We start from the raw sequence: 22,752 nt of genomic DNA on the forward strand, positions 1-22,752 counted from the left end.
TCCGAATGGTATTCATTGCCTCACAGGTTATCATGCCATAAGCATAATAAACCAATAAAGCAATTCTCATACCATTCCCTGGTCTCAACAGGAGCAATACAACAGGCAAGTAGTTCCCCATGTGAGGGAAAATATAGAGAGCAAGATACAGTACCCATATAGACAAGCCAACCACCATGGTGGATAGGTTTCTGTTAATATGAAATTGCAATTCTGACTTTCTCTCAGGTTAATGCCCCACGTTGGGCGCCAAAATATGTACTAGTTTGAAATCAAACCAGTGAGAGATCGCAAGTCAGAATTATAATTTAATAGGAAAATGATAAAAAGAATAAATGCAATAATATCAAAAACACTGACAGAGTCAGAATACAGCCTGGAACCCTGTTAGGGTGATGGTAGTCGTCCAGATGAGGTGGTCTTGTTGAAGCGTGATCCTCTGGAAGAAAGGGGGTCTGGTCTTCAGCTGAAAGTCCAGCAGTAGCTCCTGTCCTCTGGAAGTCCCGTAGGTAAGGGCTGCTGTGGTGTTCGAATTCTCAGCTTATATCCAGTATGGAATGCTTGGCTCCTCCCTCGGGGAGGAGCATCTCACAATGGGATGGTGAGTCATGAGATAAGGCCTTGATGAGCCATTAACAGAAAACAGTCCAGGAGGAAGTTATCTCTGAGTCATGCAGCAAGGCAGTGGTGGGCCCATTAACAGGGGACAATACAGGGGGAAGTTATCTATGAGTCATGGGGCAGGGCATTGATGGGCCCATTAACAGAAGGTAGCCCGGGGGGGGGGGGGGAAGCAGGGAGCACTGCCTCACCTGGTTTCAACAGTACATGAGGATGGTGATAGAATATACTGCAACCCAGGACAGGAGGTGAAAAAATTTGTGTCTGCAGATTATGTTTGCTTTGTTTTTTTTTTTTAAATAAGCAAACTGGACTGAACTTATGAAAAAATTACCGCTTGAGATTTACTGAAAAGCAGTACAATCATGTTTTGTACCTTCTCTCTTACGATTTTAACTGTCACAGTGATTGAATTCCTTCCTCTACACAGTTTTCTTTCACATACTTTTGATTTTATTATGTAATTAATGATTTCCACTAAATCAACAGGCAATCCAAACTACTAATAATTCAACAAACTTTCATTGTGCTTAAAATTAAGTGTACAATAGTCACTTAGCTCTGAGATGAGAGGGGGAAAAATACAGAGATTTTTTCTATAAATTTTGTCTACACCATTTATAATGAATATGTTTTTCTTCCACTATACAAATAATTTATATTGAGAATTGGGTTGAAAGCACAGTATAATAATAACAACAATTTGTTAAAAAAAAACCAACTCTTTGTCTAATGTATATACTCCATTTCTTTTATGATTGTTCTGTGCTAATGCAAGATGCATGGTATTTTTCATTTTTAGTTAAAATATATTAGATCACAGATGAGCTCCCTTTGTACGAAAAATTATGAGCCATACTCTAATCACAGTCTTCAGTGTGATTCAATGTGGAATTTTGTTAATATCTGCTATTCAGATTTGTCAGTCATAAAGATGGGAAATAAGAGAAATTATTTCTGTTGCTGCATTCTTTTAATTTGCATGCTTATTCCCTAGTGAAAACATCCAAAGTCTCTGAGTTCTCTGACTCACATTCCTAAGAAGTTTATGTTTCTATACTTTCTATATTTTTTGAAGATATACATTAAAGCTCTGTTAAAGTGGGTAAAGCTCCCTCTGTTTTGTTGCTGTGTATTTCTCAAGGACTTTCAGCACTAAAAATAGTTATCATTTGCAGAAAGAGGGGCAGGATGTGATTGCTTTCCTTGATGTATAATGAGCATTTGTACACAAAGTAAAGCTGTTGTCTTGTCTCACAAACTGAGTAGTACATATGTGAATACCTTTGCATTGCCTTTGAAGCCATGCTTGCCTGAAGGCCTTGCCTGTTGGTATCAAACAAGATACAAGAGACTGGATCTAACTTTTCTTTTACAGATAAGGGCATTGGCAATAATGCATTCCAGTCTTGTATAAAATAAATATCTCTTATCTTTATTTCAATCTGATTACCTTTCTTCATTTAATCATTAGCTTCTATTGACAAAGAACTGAATATGCTCATTAGGTGTGGTGAGACAGAGTAGAATCAATTTACACATTAAATTAAAGTGTAGAGTGTCTAAGTATTTATACTAAAGATAAACTAGAAACCTATTAAATGCAAAGTCTTATTGATAAAGAATGGCAATTCGTTCTAGCATGCATATTCTTTTAACAGATTTTCATTTATTGTGGTGTCATTGTTTCACGGAGCAGTGTTTAGTTTAGCTAGAATACTGGATTCTCTCAGAGCTGACAAAGAATAACAAAGAATATTTATAAATAATATATTGAATTTAATAGAAAATTTATTTCTTAGTCAAACCTTGGTCAAATCTGTTTTATTATATGTGTAAGGCTTAATACACAATTTTAAGTATGCTGGTAGTTATAATGGGATTTGAACTAGAATGTGTTTTGGGAAGTGGATAAAAAAGAGTTTGAAGTGGATGGAAAACATGAACTTAAGAGTCAAATTGTGATGTAAGGAAGTGTTTTACATTTGGGGTCATATTTGTTTCTGAGACCAAAACATTCTGGTGGTTTGAAAGGTGTGTAAAAGCACCAAGTACTTGGAAATGATAAAAAAAAAATCTCATTTTAAGACTGTGTTAACAGTCCTTGAAACATTTAGGCCTTGGTTATATTTGGCATATCTAATTGATGCTGAGCTGAATACTGTATCATGATATGCTGCTACAATGGCATGGTATTTATGCAATCAGTGTATAAGAAATAACTTCTTTTCACTTGATTCTCTCATGTTATACCTTCAGTGATGCTTGTGTACTACTTTCCCCCCAAAACTGGGCAGAAGCAGAGGGAAATCTAAAGGCCCTAGTGGACATAAATGTCTGTGATGTAACTCCTGTCAGTTAGGCTTCATTATTTTCAAGGTCAATGCTGTGATGGTGGTAATTTTAAAACAACCGCAGCTTTTCTATATATTTAAATTGTTTTGACATTTGACCTATTGCTGTCAATCAGTTTCATTTTTCAAGTCAACAGCCAACCACTAAGTAGTTTTTGCAAAGGTTTTGGCAAGACCACCAGTAGATAAATGCCTACAGCTGCAATGTGAGGACGACCTTCCATGAAAAGAATGAGAAGGATGCTGAGAAACTGCTTAAATTGGTTTCTTGGATTGTTTTTTCTTGGTGCAGCAATGTTTGTGGGCTCACAATACAAGCATTGAACAGGGCAAAAGGTTGTGTTATGAAGCAGAAATATGTACAACATTTTGAAATGGCTAGTGGAATATTTCTTGAGGAATTTGCATTGGTTCTTTCACATTGTTCTGACGCACAAGAACACATTAGCCTGAAAGCCCTAACCTGTTGTCCTGTGAAATCTGCCACCTTCCATTGCAGTGGATTATAGATCAACTACTGTGGGCAGATAAAGAAGGATCTATTATTATTATTTTTAACTCCACAGCCATATTTGAGTGGACATATAATTTTTCGTGTGCTGTAGGTGATATTTACATAATGCCTGGAAATATAAAAAAATTATTCCTTGATCTGGCATAAGAGCTAGTAGTGTGATTTCTCTGTATGCAATAAAATATAATCATCCTTTCCAAAACTTTTTGTTGTTGTTAAAAATACTGTTTCTAAGGATTGTCATTCCACATGGAATAGGAATATCTTATTGCTGGATTAATCATGAAAATTGTAAACTATGAGTGCTGTTCATCAGAGTTGATTAGAATAATTCTTTTCATTAAAACACGAATAAGATAACGTAAAAAGTCTTAGTAATTGAAGGAAGAGTAACCCTGAATATGAGACAGTTTTTAAAGCAGTGAAAACAGCAATTTGAAAAGCAACATTCCAAATTATCAGCCTCAACTACCTTATTTTAATTGTTTTAATATGAAATGTTAATCATACTGAGAGCAATAGAGCCATTGAGAAAACAAGACTAGCCCATTAAAAAAGGTATTTCTAAAGGTTTTTTTTCCAAATTTTTTTCAAACCATTTTTTTTCTTGTGGGAAAGAGCTGTTTTTAGGTTTTTCATAGAAGGTACAGCAGGTACAGCTGGGAGGCTCTGGGAGCTAGATCTTGCTATGACAAAGCAATTCATGGTCCAATGATAAATGTTAGTTTGGTGTCTGCTACACTGATGAGAGTTCCACCTTCTGGAATATTTTTTTCCTTCTAGAACTCTTTATTAAAACATCTATTCTTGGGAGAGAAGATCTTCAAGGTCATTGAAGTCTGTTATAAGAGATGTTTGACAATATTATCCTTCATGAGTGGGGAAAAAGTATGTTTTAGAGGAGATTTTCTGAGTAATTTTAGAAAATCTGCTGACTGCTTTTTAGATTTTTTTATGATCCTGAACCTCACAGATATGCAAACTCCACAGCTGTTCTGGAAACTTTGTTAACTTTAAGACTTATGCTTGTCTCTCTATGTCTTCCCTGAGAAATTTCATTCATTTCATTCACGAGTTTGGCCTTGACTACTCATGTGTCTAAATAAGGGTGTGCAAAACTGTGTGTGACTTATACATACAGCTCCTGGAATGTCTGAAAAAGACTCAAGACATTCACCGAGTTTGTGTTTTGTGCCTATGAACAGGGCTGGTTTTGGTACCTGATCTAGTGTCTCTGCAGCTGGCTCCAATTAAAGGTGGATATAGCTAAATGTGCATTGAATGGCATAGACAACTTCATCTAGCATTTAATAATTCACCATGCAAAAGCTTTTCTTTCCTCTTCCCCTTCCTCTTTCCCTTCCCCTTCCCCTTCCTTCCTTTCCCCTCCAAGTTGCCTGACACCAATACAAGCAGATAGTGTGCATATTTAGAAAGGCTAAATGGGATCCTGCAAGATGCTCATTGATATTACTCAGCTGAATGGTCCCAGCTGGCATTCTACATGCCTCACAAGGCATCAACACCGATCTTGGAATGAGCAGCCACCATTTCTTCCTTCCAGTGGCTGAGCTATGACAGTGAGATACACTCAGAAACTGTGTCAAAGGAGATGGAATTTGCTGAGCACTCTTTGGGCCATCTGGGATAAAAAATATATTGCAACTCTTTGGTCTTGATAATTGACAAAGATTTCTGGATTTCTGCATATTTGTTAAACTGATTTAAATTGAAAAGTTTCCTATAAATTAGTTGAAATTACTCTGTCCTTTTAAGATATATGGAATATATGGAGTGTTACATGTTTTAAATGTACTTTAAAAAAAATTAAGAGAACTAAACTCTCAGCAAATGATGGAAAAGGACCCATAGGTATGTATGAAAATACCGTGATGTGTATACAAACATATACAATACCTTCTGTTCATTACACTCAGGTATTAAATATATAGGACCAGATATTTCTTTGTCAATTCTAATTACTGTACAAGAGAGTTCCTGTGCTGTGCTTGCTAAGGAATAAAGGCAGTTTGTATGTCAGGATAGGAGAGGTAATGTGAAAAGGGAAATGGGGATGGCAAGTGGGAGAGTTACCACTGGACTAAAACGTCTAAATGTACATAACAACTGTGACTGCTAGCAGGTTCCCACCCACTGAAAAGAACTCCTGCCATGAAGTGCTCCCTACAAGCCTGTCTCACAAAAATTACCATCAACTGTTGCTGAACAAGTAGGAATGGTCCAGTTCAGGATGGCTCCCATTACAAAGAGCAGGAAAAAGAGAGATCTAGAGGGTTCTGGCAGCAAGCAGAAGATGGCTGGCATCTTCTCCTTGTTTGTACAGTATGGCAGCAGTCACAAGTGATGAGAAAAAGTGACAGCTCTCTTTCCCCCATCAATTCCTCTCTAAAAGAACAAGCAGGAAAAGCATGAAGCAAAAGTACGAAAATAAGTATCAAAAAGTGGAAAGCAGAGCTGAACTGTTTAGGCAAGGGGATTTTTATTTATTTATTTATTTATTTTTCTCCTTCCCCCCTTTGTTATAATCATCAGCTGCAAGGAAAGAGTGGATAAAACACAGAATATGGTCACATCAGATGAAACTCACTGTATTAGTATTCAGAAATACCCATATTAACAAAATCTAATCCAGGCCAACTCATCACTGCGTAACAGGATTACAGCATATCTTGACACTGGAAACAGCATGAAAGTAAGTAGAAGAGTCTAAGGGTCTTAGGGTGCTAAGCAGTGGAGGATACTAAATTAAGGACTGACAATAAATATGCACATTAAAGGTACTTGCTTTTCTTGTAAACAGAAGCTAAAACACTTTCAAACGAGAACAGTCATTATTCTGCTTATTTGCTTTACCTTGAGCAATTTGGCATGAACACAGTGAAAATCTGAGATTTTTCTCTGAGAGATTAGGAAAACCATTCTTGCAGATTGTCAGAACTTGACTGAACATGAGTGAACAGTCTGCTCTGACTAGAACCAAAGTGGATAACTTTTGGAAGTCACTTCTAACTTACGTGGTTCTGCGATTCTGCTAAGAAATGTATTACATGAATGCTGTCTTGTGGTAAGGCATAGCATTTGAGTTAGCCAAATCCTAGGGGACAGGGAAACTACAGTACACTAGTTGTGTGATGCTTCTCCCCCTAGGGCTTGACAGGACTGTAAACACCTATTCAAGGAAGCTAAGTCGTAGATTGAATTTGGCATGTCAGTACATAGTCCTCACAAGATTTTGTTACCCCTAAAAATGAATTATGGAAATAAGGAAAGTTTGGCCTCTGTACACAGGATTTGTAGAATCATGAAGCTAATAGGGAGAGGGAGTTTCTAACCACAGAAGAGTTTTGGGGGTTGAGCTGAGTCCACTGGACACCGCATTCGACACAAGTGGGAGGTTCAGTGCCTCGTCTGAGAACCACATGCACATTAAAGTTTAAGATTACCCTGTGATCAGTCTGACAGCAGCAGGACCTGGTTATTTTGACAGACTGATGTTGCTGGAATCTGATCAATCAAGAACTGTTTAATGTGGGATGTAACTGAAGGAACATCTTATTCCATGTGTAGATGTATCCTTAGCATCTGTAGTTACATATGAGCAGTCTTTGAGATCCACTTTCTTTACTAAGTTTGTAAAAGGTACAGATTGTTCATTTTATTAGTTGATATGTTAAAGATTGAAAGTTTTTCCTGGTTGTATTTTAAAGCTATTATTACTGATGAGATAACAAATTTCTGGTCAATTAATTACAATAAAATTACATAACTAGTGTTACAAAGATACAAATCAGTGAACAGTGAAAGATAGTATGTTAACTTGTCAGTGATTAAGGGAGAATGGATGGGAGAGGACAGATTTCCTCACTTTTTACTTCTCTTAACTGTTAAATTCAAAGAATCAGTTTTTCTCCTCTGTGATGTCGTGCCCTTCCCTGCCTTGCTTAACACTTTTTCCACCCTCATCCCTGTTCACGGCACAACAAATATTCACCGTGTTACCATACAGTGTATGGAAATGTGTGTGGTTTCTTCTTATTTTTTCCCCCTCCAACTCCCCCATCTGTAATCTTTTTGCCTTATCCCATGCTTCCTTTTTTTCTCAAATAAAGCATTCTTTGACTTCATGAAAATTCTGTGATATTCAAGAAAGAATATGGAAACTTGATTCTGACTCCAGGAATTGCTTGGACTGCTTCATGTGAAGGAACGAAATATTAAGGCTGACAATGTTAACACAAAGACAGCAGTAGAACATTATTTTAGGCATTAAATTACATTTCAGTGTACTCGTGCCTCTTCACAACTGAATGCATTTTGAATTTGCAAGACGAAAATAAAAGATGGACAGAAACAGGCAAGTGACTCCACTCCCATCCTTTCAATCTTGTTGTGGATACTCATCAGCATTCCATGTGGAACCTCACAAGTCATATAGCATTCACAAAATTGAATTACCTCTCAAATTACCGTTTTGCCTATTTTAATGCTTTCCTCTCCTTTCTGAAGCTGTCCTCTAAAGCAATACCACTTGCCTAATCACGTTTCCTATTGTCACACCTGTCTTCAAAGTAAAATGCATTACAGGTGCATCCCTTCATCTATTTACACAAATTAATGTAATGAGTGCTTCAAGTATATTCTAAATGACAGGCTTTTTGCTCTGGCCAAGTGACAGACTGTTCCCTGGCCAATCAGAGACTGCTTTGCTGTCCAGTACAATTGGTCAGTATGATGTAATTTGGCTTTCTTTAACAAGATGGAATCATCTTCTCATTCCCTCTGAGAATTTTAATCTAGAGCAACAGACCATCTGTCACTTAGTACAATTTCTCTTTTTCTTATCCAACTAGACTGCAATATAATTTTGTTACTCTTTATGAAAAACAAGGTTGTCCTCTAGAATAATGATAGAGGAAAGAGTATATTTGGGGGCAACTATCTTTAGTAAATCATGTTTAATGGCTTTGGTAGCCAAACAGAGGTAATTTGAAACACCATGTGTGTTTTCTCTATATTTTATTTCCAGTTAAATGCTTATTTTATTATATTCCTTCTCTGCAACACATATTCCTTATGAGTACAATATATGGATATTAGTAAGAGCTCAAAGTTTCTGGGTTTTTTCCTCTCTTGTCTTTATAGATTATATGCTTCACTATTCAAGATACGTGGTTGAAAATAAAGACATGTAGGGTGTTTTAAGTGGTAGAAAGTAATCTTATAAATAAAAAATTTAGAGCAGTTCTCCTTGCACACCTTAATTTTTTTATTGTTGGTTGTTTCACAGTCTTCAAAGTATGCTAAGTCATACTAACTAAGGCATATTATTGTACAACTGACAGCCCTGTGCAAACCTTTGCTACTTGGCACATTTTTGAAGTCCTTTTTCACTTGTGTGTGTACGGAAAGTGAGATTACTGGAGGAATCTGGTTTCACAAAACTGTTGAAATGCTAAGAGCTGGCCTCAGACATTCACTGAACATGACTATGGCTTTCACCACATATGAAAACTTCCTGAAACTGCAGATAAAATGGATAAAGACCATGAGACCTTGAAAGTCTGGAATATTGGGGAAAAATTATTTACAATTCCATAAACAAAGAACCAAATAGGAGGAAAAACAAAGTCTGCTATTGCAACTATGGGAAGAAAGTGGAAAACAGTCTAAAGTAGTTAATGCCACTTAAAATTTATATAATAGAAACAAAATAAAATAGAAACAAAAAAGAAGTACATTCAGGCAATAAACTTCACCAAGCTCTAAGGTGATAGGGAGGAAGATGAAAGCAAGTGTTTAATACTGTTTTGTTCTCCCATGTTCAAACTCCAGGTCATTCACCATCTCACTAATTTAGGACTTCTTTCTGTGCTTGTACTTTCCCATTTGATGCCTTAGGCCCTAAACCAGAAAACATCAAATGTTCTGTGTTTCTTTTACAAGCATTTAACAAGCATTGCTTTTCTGCTTGTGTGCACAGTGTATTTCTTTTGAATGCAATTCAAAAGCTGTGCCTGTGTACAGTCTTTACTCTTTTTGCTGTAACTAAAGCAGAGGCAGGAGTACAGCAACCAGTATGTTTTGGACTGGCTGATGCTGGATGAAGGGTCATGTCACCTTCCCTGGGAGTAAGCATCAGACCAAAATGTTTCTTACAGCTGAGTCTCATTTGATTCTGGTTCTTTCAAGAAAGATAAAATTTGCCAGTTCTTTTGGACTCTTTTCATGTTGTGAATAAAATACTAGAATTTTCTGGCAAAACCCCCCCACTCTCCACCTTATCTGCTCATGGTACTTCAGACATTTGCATGTTGCCCTGACACTAATGGAACTGAGGTGAGAATACTCATGTTTGTATTCATCTAAGGCCTAAGGTAATAAAAATTGGAAAAATGTCTCTACTTCTGTAGGACTGAAGAAGTAAAACCAGGTCTGCATCAGTAACATTAAATGTAAGATTTAACCTTCATTTCAATTTTGACTTCTGTTACTACAGAATTTGCATACTGATATGTGAAACATGTCAGGGTGTTGTGATTTACTTATGGAAAATGCATAAGATGCAAGACACACTGTAGGTCATGGGTCACTTAGATGTCATAAATAATGGACTGAGCTGAATAAAGATGCTTAGGTTTAACAAAGGAGGACAGAACAGATTCTAGTTTAGATATGAGAAGGACTATCCCACAGAGCAGGGGAAATATCCAGAGGGTCTCTGTGTCCTCCACATCTGCTGTGTTGCTGAAAGAGAATGGTAAGGGAACCAAAGTGGTGTCCATATTTATTTAGTGTTGAAACACTGGCATCAGGAGCAGAACAGACAGTAAAAACTATGGACTGTTCTTTTTTATGAGTAAACTGAAGGCTGTGATTTGGGTCCTAGCTAGACCTTCACCTATCTGATGATTTCATTTAGATATTTCATTAGTTGAAATGTAATCCTAATAACAGAGATTCTAACCCCTCCCCTCCCCTCGTTTCCCTACTATTTTTCCCTCCTCTCCTTTCTCTACTATTTTCCTCTCCTTTTTTTTAATCTAATTACATTTACCAGTGTGATAAAATAGAGAGTAGGCATCTTAAATGTTATTATTATACTATAAATATATTTGAAGTCATTAACTCATAAAGTGAGATATGTAAGAAAATAGCAGTATGAGATCTGTGACAAGTAGAATGAAAAGCAGAGAATAGAAATAGTACCCAAAAACACAACCAAACAATACTGTATGAAAATGTACTATAAATTCAGCACTCTGTCCCGAAGTGCCTTAGGCTGAAAATGGGAAGTGTAAAAAGTTTGGGAATGAAGAATGTTAAATAGCTTTTCTTTCAAAATATATTAGCATGACCTCTTATGGAAAATAGAAATAATAGATTAAGAATCTAGTCGTCTTAAAAAATAGAGCTTTTGTCACACATTAAACAGTACTTGGGATTAATTTTCCATATGGAATAGTATTCTGTAGATAAGCAAGGCTTGCTGTTCAATGGTATTTGGAATAATTTTTTGACATTGTCAGATGAGAACTGTTTTAGTGAGAAATATTTTATGCAGGTTTAAATAAATGATATAAGGTGATAAAAAACATGGAAGACACTGAGCTCCATAAATCAGCTGATCTTGCAGAAATCAATGGGACTTAAAATTAATTATGAGTTTATCTCTTTGCAGAATCAAGACCTTTAGGTGACAGCAGCCCTAACAGACTTTTTCTTCTTCTCCATTTAATTCTGTGAAAATTTAAATAAACTTTGTATTTTTTATATAGGACTCTTGCTGGCCCAAAACACCAGGTTAAAAGTTAGCATTTGCTAGCTATGCAAATCCAGCATTCACAGCAGTTACTGGTGGGACATTCCTAGCTATGAACAAATCTACACTTATGCTGTAATTTCTCTGCTGGGCTGAGTGACTGGTTACACAGAAGCATCTTTGGTAGCTGATTGTAGGCTATTCTAGTGGTTCCCTGTTTTTGTGCAAATCCATAAATAAAATAGCTTTTAGGGTGAGAGTTCTTTTAAAAACATAAATCCATTTTAAATCCATTAAAAACATAATGACTATGGAGAGATGTGTAAAAACACTTGATGGTCAGCCTTTTGCTGGTGCTATGATCTACTTACCTATTTCTATACATAAATTTTAATGTTTATAAGATTATTTATTAATACCAATTGTGAGAGTAATGGAAGATAATTATGTCATTGCAGGTGGTGTTCATTTGAAGTGCTGCCTATGAGTGCAAGCTATGCTGCTTGCTTTTAGAGAACCAGACACTAATAGTGTAGAATGAACTATTGACTTACTATCTTTCTTCCATTTAAATGTAATTTATTAATACCTGTTAAACAGAGCAGTAATTAAAAATTACATTGCTACTGCTGACCTGTAGGAACTCCAATTTCTGCAAAGTGTTTCTGTCACCAGCAATATGTGGAGCAAGTTTTTGTCACATCTGGTGGGTGAACCCACCAGGGGAGGGGCTATGTTAGATCTGTCGTTTGCAAACAGAGATGGGCTGGTGGGAGATGTGGTGGTTGGAGACCACTAGGGGCACATTGATCATGAAATTATAGAGTTCTTGATATTTGGTGAAATCAGGAGGAACATCAATTAGACTCTTACACTGGGCTTCCAGAGGGCAGACTTTGGCCTATTTAGGAAGCGTATTCAGAGAGTTCCTTGGGAAACAGCCCTTTAAAATAAAGGAGTCTAGGTAAAGTGGGAATGCTTCAAAACAGAGATCTTGAGGGCACAGGAACAGACTGTCCCTGTGTGCTGAAAGATGAGTCAATGAGGCAAACGTCCAGCCTGGATGGGCAAGGAGGTTTTAAAGGAACTTAGGAATAAAAAGAGGATGTTTGATCTTTGGAAGGATGGTGAGGCCTCTCAGGAGCTATTCAAGGGGGTTGCTAGGACTTGCAGGAAAAATGTTAGAGAGGCCAAAGCTCAGTTTGAACCTAAATTGGTAACTTTTATAAAGGATAATAAATCTTTTTTTACAAATATATTAATGGCCAAAGGAAGGGTAAAACCAACCTTTGTTCTCTAGTGGATGCAGGACAGAGCTTAGTTAAGGAGAAGGCAGACATGCTTAATGCCTCCTTTACCTCAGTCTTTAGTGGGAAAGCAGCTTGTCCTCAGGACAGCTGTCCACCTGGATTGGTAGATGGTGGCAGGGAGCAGAATGATCCCCCTGTTATCCAGGAAAAGGCAGTCAGAGAACTTCTGTGCCACTTGGATGTTCATAAATCTGTGGGCCCAGATGGGATCCATCCCAGAGTGATGAGAGAGCTGTCAGATGAACTTGTAAAGCCACTCTCCATCATTTGCTAACAGTCCTGGCTCACTGGTGAGGTTCCAGATGACTGGAAGCTGGCCAGTGTGACACCCACTCACAAAAAGGGTGGGAAGGAAGATCCTGGTAATTATAGGCCAGTCAGTCTGACCTCAGTACCCAGTGAGGTCATGGAGCAGTTTATACTGAGTGTCATCATGCAGCACTTACAGGATGGCCAAGGCAGCAGACCCAGCCAGCATGGGTTTAGGAGAGGTGGGTCATGTGTGACCATCCTGGTCTCTTTTTAGGACCAGGTGACCTACCTGGTGGATGCAGGAAAGGCTGTGGATGTGTCTATTTGGACTTCAGCAAGGCCTTTGACACTGTCTCCCACAGCACACTCCTGGAGAAGCTGGCAGCCCACGGCTTGGACAGGAGCACTCTGTGCTGGGTTCAGAACTGGCTGGATGGCACCAGAGAGTGGTGGTGAGTGGGGCTGCATCCAGCTGGGGGCCAGTCACCAGTGGTGTCCCTCAGGGGTCTGTGCTGGGGCCAGTCCTGTTCAATATTTTTATTGATGGCATGGATGAGGTATTGAGTCCTTCATTAGTAAATTTGCAGATAACACTGAGCTGGGAGCATGTGTCCATCTGTTGGAAGGGAGGAGGGCTCTGCAGAGGGACATGGAAAGTTTAGATGAATGGGCAAAGTCCAGTGGGATGAAGTTTAATAAGTCCAAGTGCTAAGTCCTGCAATTTGGCCACAATAACCCCATGCAACACTAAAGGCTGGGGATGGTGTGGCTGGACAGTGCCCAGGCAGAAAGGGAGCTGGGGGCACTGGTGACAGCAGCTGAACATGAGCCAGCCCTGTGCCCTGGTGGCCAAGAAGGCCCATGGCATCCTGGCCTGTGTCAGGAATAGTGTGGCCAGCAGGAGCAGGGAGCTCATTCTTCCCCTGCACTCGGCACTGGTGAGGTCACACCTGGAGAGCTGTGTCCAGTTCTGGGCCCTCAGTTCAGGAAGGACATTGAGACGCTTGAGCACGTCCAGAGGAGGCAACGAGGCTGGTGAGGGGCTGGGAACACAAACCCTGTGAGGAAAGGCTGAGGGAGCTGGAGTTGTCTAGCCTGGAGAAAAGGAGACTCAGAGGTGACCTCATCACTCTCTACAACTTCCCAAAAGGTGTCTGTAGTCAGGTGGGGTTTGGTCTGTTCTCCTAGGCAACCACTGACAGAACGAGAAGACACAGACTTAAGCTGTACCAAGGGAAATATGGGCTGGATATTAGGAAAAGGTTTTTTATGGAAAGAGTGATAAAGTACTAGAATAGTTTGCCTGGGGAGGTGGTGGAGTCACTGTCTCTGGATGTGTTTAAAAAAGATTGGATGTGGCACTTGGTGCCATGATTTAGTTGTAGTGTTAGCACTGGGTTGGACTCGATGATCTTGAAGGTCTCTTCCCAACCTAGTCATTCTGTGATTCTGTGATTTCGTGATTAGAAAGTTACATTGGACAGATGAATAAAGGACAACAGAGCACAGCCTCAAAAAGCAACAAATAAATTATCTGAGTGAATGTGGAACTCACTTTATTTTTTCAGAAATGTTGATCTATTGTCTAACAACAGGCTTGTCAGAAGAAACTTTTCAGCAGTCTTCTTTTGTTTTTACCATCTCTGGATTTTGCATGGTTATAAGGTAGTCCTCCAGCTGATATTCTGTAGACTCTATTTCATAGCAACACAGGTTTGAATTAACATCCCAAATACACCAACACACTTCTATTCCTTCCCCTTTCAAATGCTCAGGTTAGCTTACAGCACCTTTTTTTCTTCCTCAGTGCAAAAATTGTCATATTCCTTATCCTTCCAAAAATTGCTTGAGACTGACAAAATGTCTTGAAAAGAATATGGTTTGGGTTTTTATTTTGTGCTCTTCCCCACTTCACAGGGAGATAGCCAACACATAGGAACAGTTAATGTTTGTGTATCACACAGGCTTAGGACCCGAGACCAGGAGTGAGTCTATGTGCACAATTTGTCCTTTAATTTATGCACATCTTGTAATGTCCCTTTCTATTTGTCACATTTTGAGAACCATCTGAGTATTTTTTTTCTAAATAATTTAATAGCATAGCCCATCAAATTTTCTGCAGTTTTAGTCACTTTTTCTTGCTGATTTCTTTTGAAGGGTATCTACACTGTAGTGGAGTTTAAAGTATAGAAGACACATCTGTATACCTGGTGTTTTCAAAAACTTGTGAAGTTTCAGGTTTTCTTCACAGCTAACTTATTTTTCAGCACCGTAAAATATTACATCATGGGGATATTCTTGCAAACTCAGCATCCTCAGCAGTTACTGTATGTGTTGCAAGGCCCAGGTATCTAGTAATAAACAATATTTCATACTGGCCAGAGAAGTTAACAAGTGTATAAAGCATATACCTAAAATCTATCCCCATGGGCCAAGAAATGTACATAATTTGTCACTGTTGAAGTCAAACTGGGCATATGTTTTGCAAATCACTATAAAAGAATGGACAGTGTTAAAAGAGTTGTATTTGTGAGTCATATTGTCTGAGTAGGGCATACCAAATATTTAAAAAGTAACTATGCTACTGGCAGAAAAAGCCCTTCTAGCATGTGCAGAAAAATCCACATGCCTTTTGGGAATGTCAAGTACTGTTTAGAATATAGAGCTACAAAATATCTGCAATCTTTTTTGAAATTGCAGCATTTTAGATAAGAATCATATAAGCCTTTATAATTCTTAGAGCTAGTTGGAATAATTATAACTTTAGAAACTACCCCAATACATTATTGAAGGTCGTTAGATGATGTTCATCATCCTTCAATACTTGGGAAAGTTTTGTTTTCAATAGGGAGAAAAAAAAGTCTACATTCCAAAGTAAAACTGGTATTTGTTGCTAACTTTCTCCTTGGTGCCTTAAGTGACAATGAAAATTCACAAAGTAGTTTCCTGTCATCTTCAATTAGACTTGGAAAGTTTCATCTCATCCAGTAGTCATTACTTGTTCATTTATCTGATAAATACATGAGTCGGTATTCTTTTTCTTGAAGCATCAACTGCATGGAAAAATGGGAGCCATTTAAGATTTGAGAACCAATGCAAAGTATTGACAACTTGTGAGGTGCAAGAATGCACAAATAACACAAATGAAGAGACAACTATTCTAGTAAAGTGACTTTACCAGTGCACCATACAATTTTTGCTAGTAACTCTAACCAACTCTTTTTCTATTTATAACTAAACAAGGAGAGGAAAAAACAATACATTTTTGAAATCTTAACAGCCCAGAACTCTTGTTTTCTGGTCTCAAGAGAGTGACCTGATGCTCCTAAGCCATGTTTCAGCTCCCAGCCTGTCTGCATGTATACTGCTGTCACTGGCATGACTCTCTTGCTTCCTGAGGTACTTCCACTTGCTGTTGAGATCAACATTTAGAAAGACAGGTGCTCAACACTGTGAAAACTTGAGATTTGTTCTTGAAATTTGCTTTATAAAGACTTTAATTGGATTCTTGTTCTCCACTGCTTCAGAATGTGGGTGCATTTCTAACAGTCTCTGAAAACTTGCAAGTCATAACACTGATATAACCAGTAGTTTTGTCGTTGGGATGACGGTAAAAGTACTACTTATAATGAGTTGGAAATAAATATAGCAAAGAGACAGTTTGCCAGAGATCTAAATTAGGACTTTGGTGCAACAAGAAGAGAGCATTGAGATTCATGAACTCTTTAGAGAACCGTGTTGCTCCATCTGTGCACAACTGAAAATGAAATCTGTGTAAAGCTGTTTTTACTGCTTTTAGCTCATCTGGTGGTTTTTGCAACACTCTCATTCTTCATTTATATCAAGTTATATTAGCTGACATTGACCTAGGAATATTTCTGATTTAGAAGCTCTTTCTGTGTTTAGTGTTTGTAAGTATTTTTAATACTTACAAACTCTTTCAGTTTGTCACAGTATCATTCCTATTGTGCACAGGTACCAATGCAATTTAGTTTCCAGTTTATTGGGTCAAAAGCCAATCTTGCTAATGTATATTACTTGCAGTTTGCGTGTAAACAGTAGTCAGAAATTTTCTCTTCACTTTTATATCAGTCAAAATTCAATGACTTAGAGAGATTATACTTTTCTTCAACTTTCCCTGGTCACAGTAATTTTGCTAACAGAATATTTTTTTCCTTCTTTCATATCTAATTTAGATTAATAGTCTCAAATGATAAATAGATAAATTCTGTGTAAAAATGGAATTAATGTGTTGAGATACCTGTTGGTATCTTTAATGTACAAGATCAGTTACATTTTAAATGATTAAAGGTTTAAATAAGACAAAGATTTGAGGAAGCAAACTCATGAAAAAGATAACTTAAAGAAAAAAGTTTGCACAGACTAAAAACATGCACAGTAGGGTGTAAGTTTAAACCTGTGAATCCGGCATATTTATACACGCATTCTGAACCAGAAAAGCTTTTTGTTAAAAGAATGAGGATAACAGCTTTAAAATTTCAGCTTTGCTTCAGAGCTCTAGCCTTAGTAATGCTGCAAAAATCCAAAGATCAAAACAAACAATATTGTGTGAATTGGACATTCAGCTGACATAAATCAGCTCTGATCTATTTAAAACAAGGAGACTACTGAGCTACACCAGCTGTGGATGTGGCCTAGTGTTTTTAATGCCATAGAACAAGTTACTCTGTGCAACATTCTAAATTGCAACCAGTGTATTTATTGATGGCATGCTTGTCTGCAGGGCCGGAGTTTTCCTGCTGGGCAGGCTGCTTTCTAAGCAGAGACAGCAGGAGCCAAGCTGGGAGCAGGCAGAGTACTCTCCTGTCCCTGTCATGATCTGGACTCAACATGCTTTCCAGCTGACACAGGCAAACAGCAGCTATATTGCTGTGGTTTTGTCCTCATCTTGTTCTCTCTCTGTGCCTGAGTGGTGTCTGGCAAAAGGGGATGGGGAAAGAGCAGTGCCAGCTTGACAGAAATTCACAACGGCCATCATAATCTCCCCAGATCCATGAGGGAAAAATGTTGATGTCTTTATGGATCAGCTTTGTATCTTCCCTTGACCATTCTTTCCTATGACTGCACATACACACGTTATAAAATGGAAAGTGAGTCATGACAATTTTTTAAAAATAATATAAATGAAAGTAGACTTTTTTTTCCGAGGTGATTTTGGAAATATCTAGGGGAACAAAAGATAGTAAACTGCTTTGGCATTCTCCGTATAGCGCTCTGGCCATCTACTGCTCACACTACCAGGGATGATGAAGATACATAAAAACATGCTGACAGGGTTCTCAAGAGCTGCCTAATCTGTCCTTTTCTGAAGCAAGATGGATATTGTCAGCTGGAGAGAGGAGACATGTTATCTTTAGCTTTTTTTATGAAGAAATACAAATGCAAAGGCTGCTGTCTTTTAGGAGATATGAAAAAATAATTTGCAGCTCTAGCTGACAGAAGGTCTTTGTTAATGGCCAGCCTAAATTTCATTATGAAAATACCTTCACCACCATAGAGAACAAGCTTTTGCCTTTCCTATTAGTCTGCTCCTTTCCCATTGTCAATACTTTCTTCCTGAGGATGAACAAAGCTTAATTCTCATATTTTCATCGCAAGACAAGGAAAACCTGATAATTTTCCTTGGTGTCCATTACATTGGTATCTTTTGCTAAAGATGTCTTTTCAGACAGGGCACAGAAATATATATGGGAGATTACTTCATAAATTCAGCAAGATTGTACATAGACATTTCCCTTTTTTCAAAGAAGTTACTTTACTGAGGTATTTTGCTTGTGATTCACTACCTCTCTAGAATCCTTTATTTAAAACAGCTGCCTACAAGTTTGTTTTACTCATTGCAATTATCCCCACTGATTTAATTTTTTAATTTATCAGTTTTCCAGTTAGATAGGACAGAATTGAATTTTGATCTTGTCTTTAAACTGACTTACAATCCTTTATATGTTGCTACTGCAAATGTAGTAGGAGTGGTGAGGAATTTTTGATACAGAAGGAAAACTTCAAGATTTGAGGCTGTAGGAAAGTGAAACTAGATTCCTTAGAAACAAATTGTTTCAGAGGGAAATTACTTGAGGCTGTGAGAGCCATTTGCTTTCTTTTTTATTTTTATTTTAAATGAATAAAGCTGTCATCAACCAAAAACCTATTCTTAGAAGGGAATCTAGAGCTTATTTCAAGACAAAAAATATGGCAAAGTCAGAAAGTACTTTGGAACTGATTAGCATAAGAGATTTGATAATCAGGATGCCTTGGCAAAAACAAACAAAGCTTTGAAGATTGCAAGAGGATTGAATCAGTCTGGAGACAGAGAAGATTAAATCAAGTAGAAGAGATGTTACAAAAATGTATAAGCTTGTACGTTTGTATGATGTTTAACCCAATCATTGGAGTAAAAAATTACTATCTTCCTAGAGTGGTATATAAGCATATGCAGCCCACAGTAAAATCTGATTCTGATCACTACTCAGTTGTCCTTGTCTCTCTCCATCACCAATAGGAAAACGTTTGGTTTCTTAAATCTTAAATCACAAGTAAGTATGTATTCTGAGAAATTACTGCTCTCTACGTTACACCAACACTTTCACTCAATTATCAAGATTTCACATGTTGACTCTATTTGGATATAGGGGCATATAGCTCTGTATTCATAGTCCATTTTGTACATTTTGGGTTTGTCTTTAAGTTTGGTTTTGTGTTTGTAAATTTGTGACAGTGACGTGCATAGATTGGTATGCTTCTTGGAAAGGTAACAGTTAAGGTATTACTGTTGCAATTTTTAAAAATAATGCTTGAAAATAGAAATGGAAAAGAACTTTCTTCCAAGTAAGGTGATAGAGTGCAAATTAATCATTCTGAAAGGGAAATTTTAGAATTCTGAATTTAGATTTTTAAAAAACTTTCACTATATTTCTGTTAAATTATTTAAATGGCACCAATACCAATAACTGGGGCTTTTTACAGGTTTTGCATGGACCAGGTTATGGATGGACCATAGGTATCAGGATAACATAGCCTGAAAACAAGAACAGTTTTACTTAATAGGCTTCATGTTTATGTAAAATCTCTTTAATTTTGTAGATTTTCATTATATATAAAAATTCATTTCATTACAAGCTTAAAGGAAGAGAAAAAAATATGAAGCTTCTCTAGGTAGATAACTATTCATCTTCCTCCCTATTTGTTATATGAATCAGAGCTAAATCCAAACATCTGCCTTTTCTTCATTAAGCTCAAAGCTAAATTTGAAATAGAATGATTTCACTACAGACGGTCTATTTTCTTTATTCTGTTGTTTACTAAAATGAAAGGGTGGGAGAATCAGATGCCATTAGTACTGCTAAAATGCTCTAAAAGCTTCCAGGGAAGCAGATAGCAGTTTACAAATATGACATTCTTCATACTGCTGAAATAATGGAAGAGGAAGTTGAGAAGCTTTAACTTTATGAGTCCTTGTGGCAGTGCACAAAGAATAATTCCTATAAATAAGACATATAATGTTTCTCAACATGCGTCCTGATCTGCAGCTATTATGTTAATAAACATAGCTAATCAGTTTAATGTGCTCAGGGTGAGACAAGCAGTGAATACCAATACAGACATAACAAAAAAGGAATATTTTTCCCATTTTTTCTATGTTAGGAGAAACCTGAGGTCCATCTGTGGTTAATGAATACAGATTCAGAAAAAAATTTCAAGAGAGACTTTTCTCACTTTAAGTAATACAATTTATAATTTTTGAGAGAAATTTTATATTTTTAAAAAATAATGTGATATCTTCACTATGTTAAGTGTAAGATGCTAATGTCTCTTTTCACACTAAGCAATTTTTACTGAAACTTGTTCAATAAAGAACAGCGAGAATTTGACTTCATCAGAGGAAATTTAGAAGAATCTGGGGTAATTTTACCTTACATTGAGCTCTTACTTCCTTGTACTTCCTTGTACGTATGAAAATATGTCCTCAGTCTTTGACCTCTTAATTTTCTATTTTTAGTTTATCTTTTCTTGAGAACTGTTATATCACTGGAATTTTGAAATTACCTTCTGTGGACTGATGACTGGGGAAACTGACAACAAATGAGAAGGGATATTGTTACTGAAAAAGCTTATACTACTTTTAAATTTTTTTTAAAATTTAAATCTTCAACTTTTTTTAAATCTCATTACCTGGGCTACTCCACATTCAGCTTAGGGGATAAAGCATGTATAAACATCATCATCAGATTATGACAAACACTGCTGTGTTTTCTGTCTTGTACACTGAAATGAAGAGAATTGCAGTATATTGAATTTCTGTACTGTTTGAACAGAAAGCCTTAATTTCTACATCTTCTTCAATAAAAACAACATACTTTCAAGCATATTAAAGACAGAAATATGCCTTTAATAATGAGATGTGATCTATTGAAAGGCTACAGGACCAATTTTAATTTGTTTACTTCAAATACATTTCATTAGGTTTTGTAGTCTTGCAGAGCTATGTTAAAACTGAGAAGAGAGAAATGCAAAACACCAATTAGGTCACCTAGTCTGTCCCTCAAGGGACCAGTAAAGGATTGTTCCCTACACTGTTAAATAATCATTTTATCTAATTATTCAACCCCAAAGAATGACCAATCAATTCAATCTCTCAATTAACAAAGAATTCTGTGAGTCTTTTTGAATAAAAAGGAAGGATTTCTTTCTGAAGTAATTGTGCTACTACAATTCAATGAAGGAAAAAGAGAAACTTAAGTGCATTAAAATAAACCTTTAAATGAAGTTCTGACAAAAATCAGACCTCTACCATTCCTTGAAGATTCCAGGACAGAGTTGCAGGAAGCACTGCAGTATGAACAAATCAAGTGTATTATAGTTCTGGGTAGACTGGGTTGATTTTTAGACTCTCCAAGCTGTCAATTCACACAAGTTTTGTATTTCTCAGTTTGTACTTTTAATAAATACTTCCAAGCAGGTTGAAGGACAATGTGATTTAAGTAAGTACACTTTGTGCCAATCATGAAATCATTTTTTGTCCTAACAGAATTTTGTTAACTCTTCTGTCGGGTTACTGTGATCTAAGAGCACTCACTGCCTGCTTATATTTCATCCAGCAACTTTGTTTTCCTGCTGTTTTTTCTCTACCTTGAATATGCAGTTCTCAGTTAAATCATCATACAGAAGAAGTTAACATGGGAGAAGCTATGTTATCTTTATTATCTGAGGGTGAAGTATATATGACAGCATAGATGTATTCCTGCGACTAACTGAGATTCTGCCCGGCTTATTTTTTTAGTTTTAGATGTCACTTTAACAAACTCTCCCGCTTTACCAACTTTTTGTTGTGACTTGATGAAGGTTTCTTTCCTAATCAGATCTACCTGCTTGCTTTCTCTTTTAATGTAAGCTGTGTTGAAAGTAAGTTTCCCACACATCTGGACAGATAATCTTTATCCTCAGGCCTTAAATACACCTGTATGTTCATTCCCACTAATGTAATTGTGAATTTTGTCTAAGTAAAGATTAAAAAAATGTTGCTTCAATATTTACATTATTTCCCCAATGAATCCTCTTTGTATATATGTAGTCTACTAATGTTTATAATGTAACTTTACAAGCAGTAGCACAAGTCCGGGTAATACTTAACACATGGAATCTCAGGAGATCCTTCATTCTTGGCAACTGATATTGTATCTGCTTCTGAGAGCTTTTTGCTCTGTGTTTTACTCTTTATCTGTTAGCTTACCTATGAAAAGATTAGCTTCTATAATCTTTTCAATTCACTATATCTTATATGTAGATAGCTGAAGAATTCCTGTCAGTAAACAAGGACTCAGCATGTCAAATGGTGGTGAATTAAATAGACTTCAGACTTGTCTGTCATTTTGAAGGTCATGATAGCATGGAAATTTAGAAAAT

General features: G+C 37.0%; 1 protein-coding gene and 1 long non-coding RNA gene across 2 annotated transcripts in view; both read right to left on the reverse strand.

The window, feature by feature from the left end:
• LOC147648094 (uncharacterized) overlaps positions 1-22,752 on the reverse strand; it is a 349,059-nt gene that overhangs the window by 24,424 nt on the left and 301,883 nt on the right. The window lies entirely within an intron of this gene.
• LOC111940716 (uncharacterized) overlaps positions 18,947-22,752 on the reverse strand; it is a 57,464-nt gene continuing 53,658 nt past the window's right edge. The window contains exons 5-6 of the long non-coding RNA XR_015280690.1: positions 21,022-21,114; positions 18,947-20,921 (exon numbers count right to left, since the gene is read on the reverse strand). This is a non-coding gene — a long non-coding RNA (uncharacterized LOC111940716). The remainder of the gene's footprint in view (positions 20,922-21,021; positions 21,115-22,752) is intronic.

The sequence above is a fragment of the Cyanistes caeruleus genome, chromosome Z (genome assembly GCF_971803275.1).
Source record: "Cyanistes caeruleus chromosome Z, bCyaCae1.hap1.1, whole genome shotgun sequence".
Lineage (NCBI taxonomy): Eukaryota > Metazoa > Chordata > Aves > Passeriformes > Paridae > Cyanistes > Cyanistes caeruleus.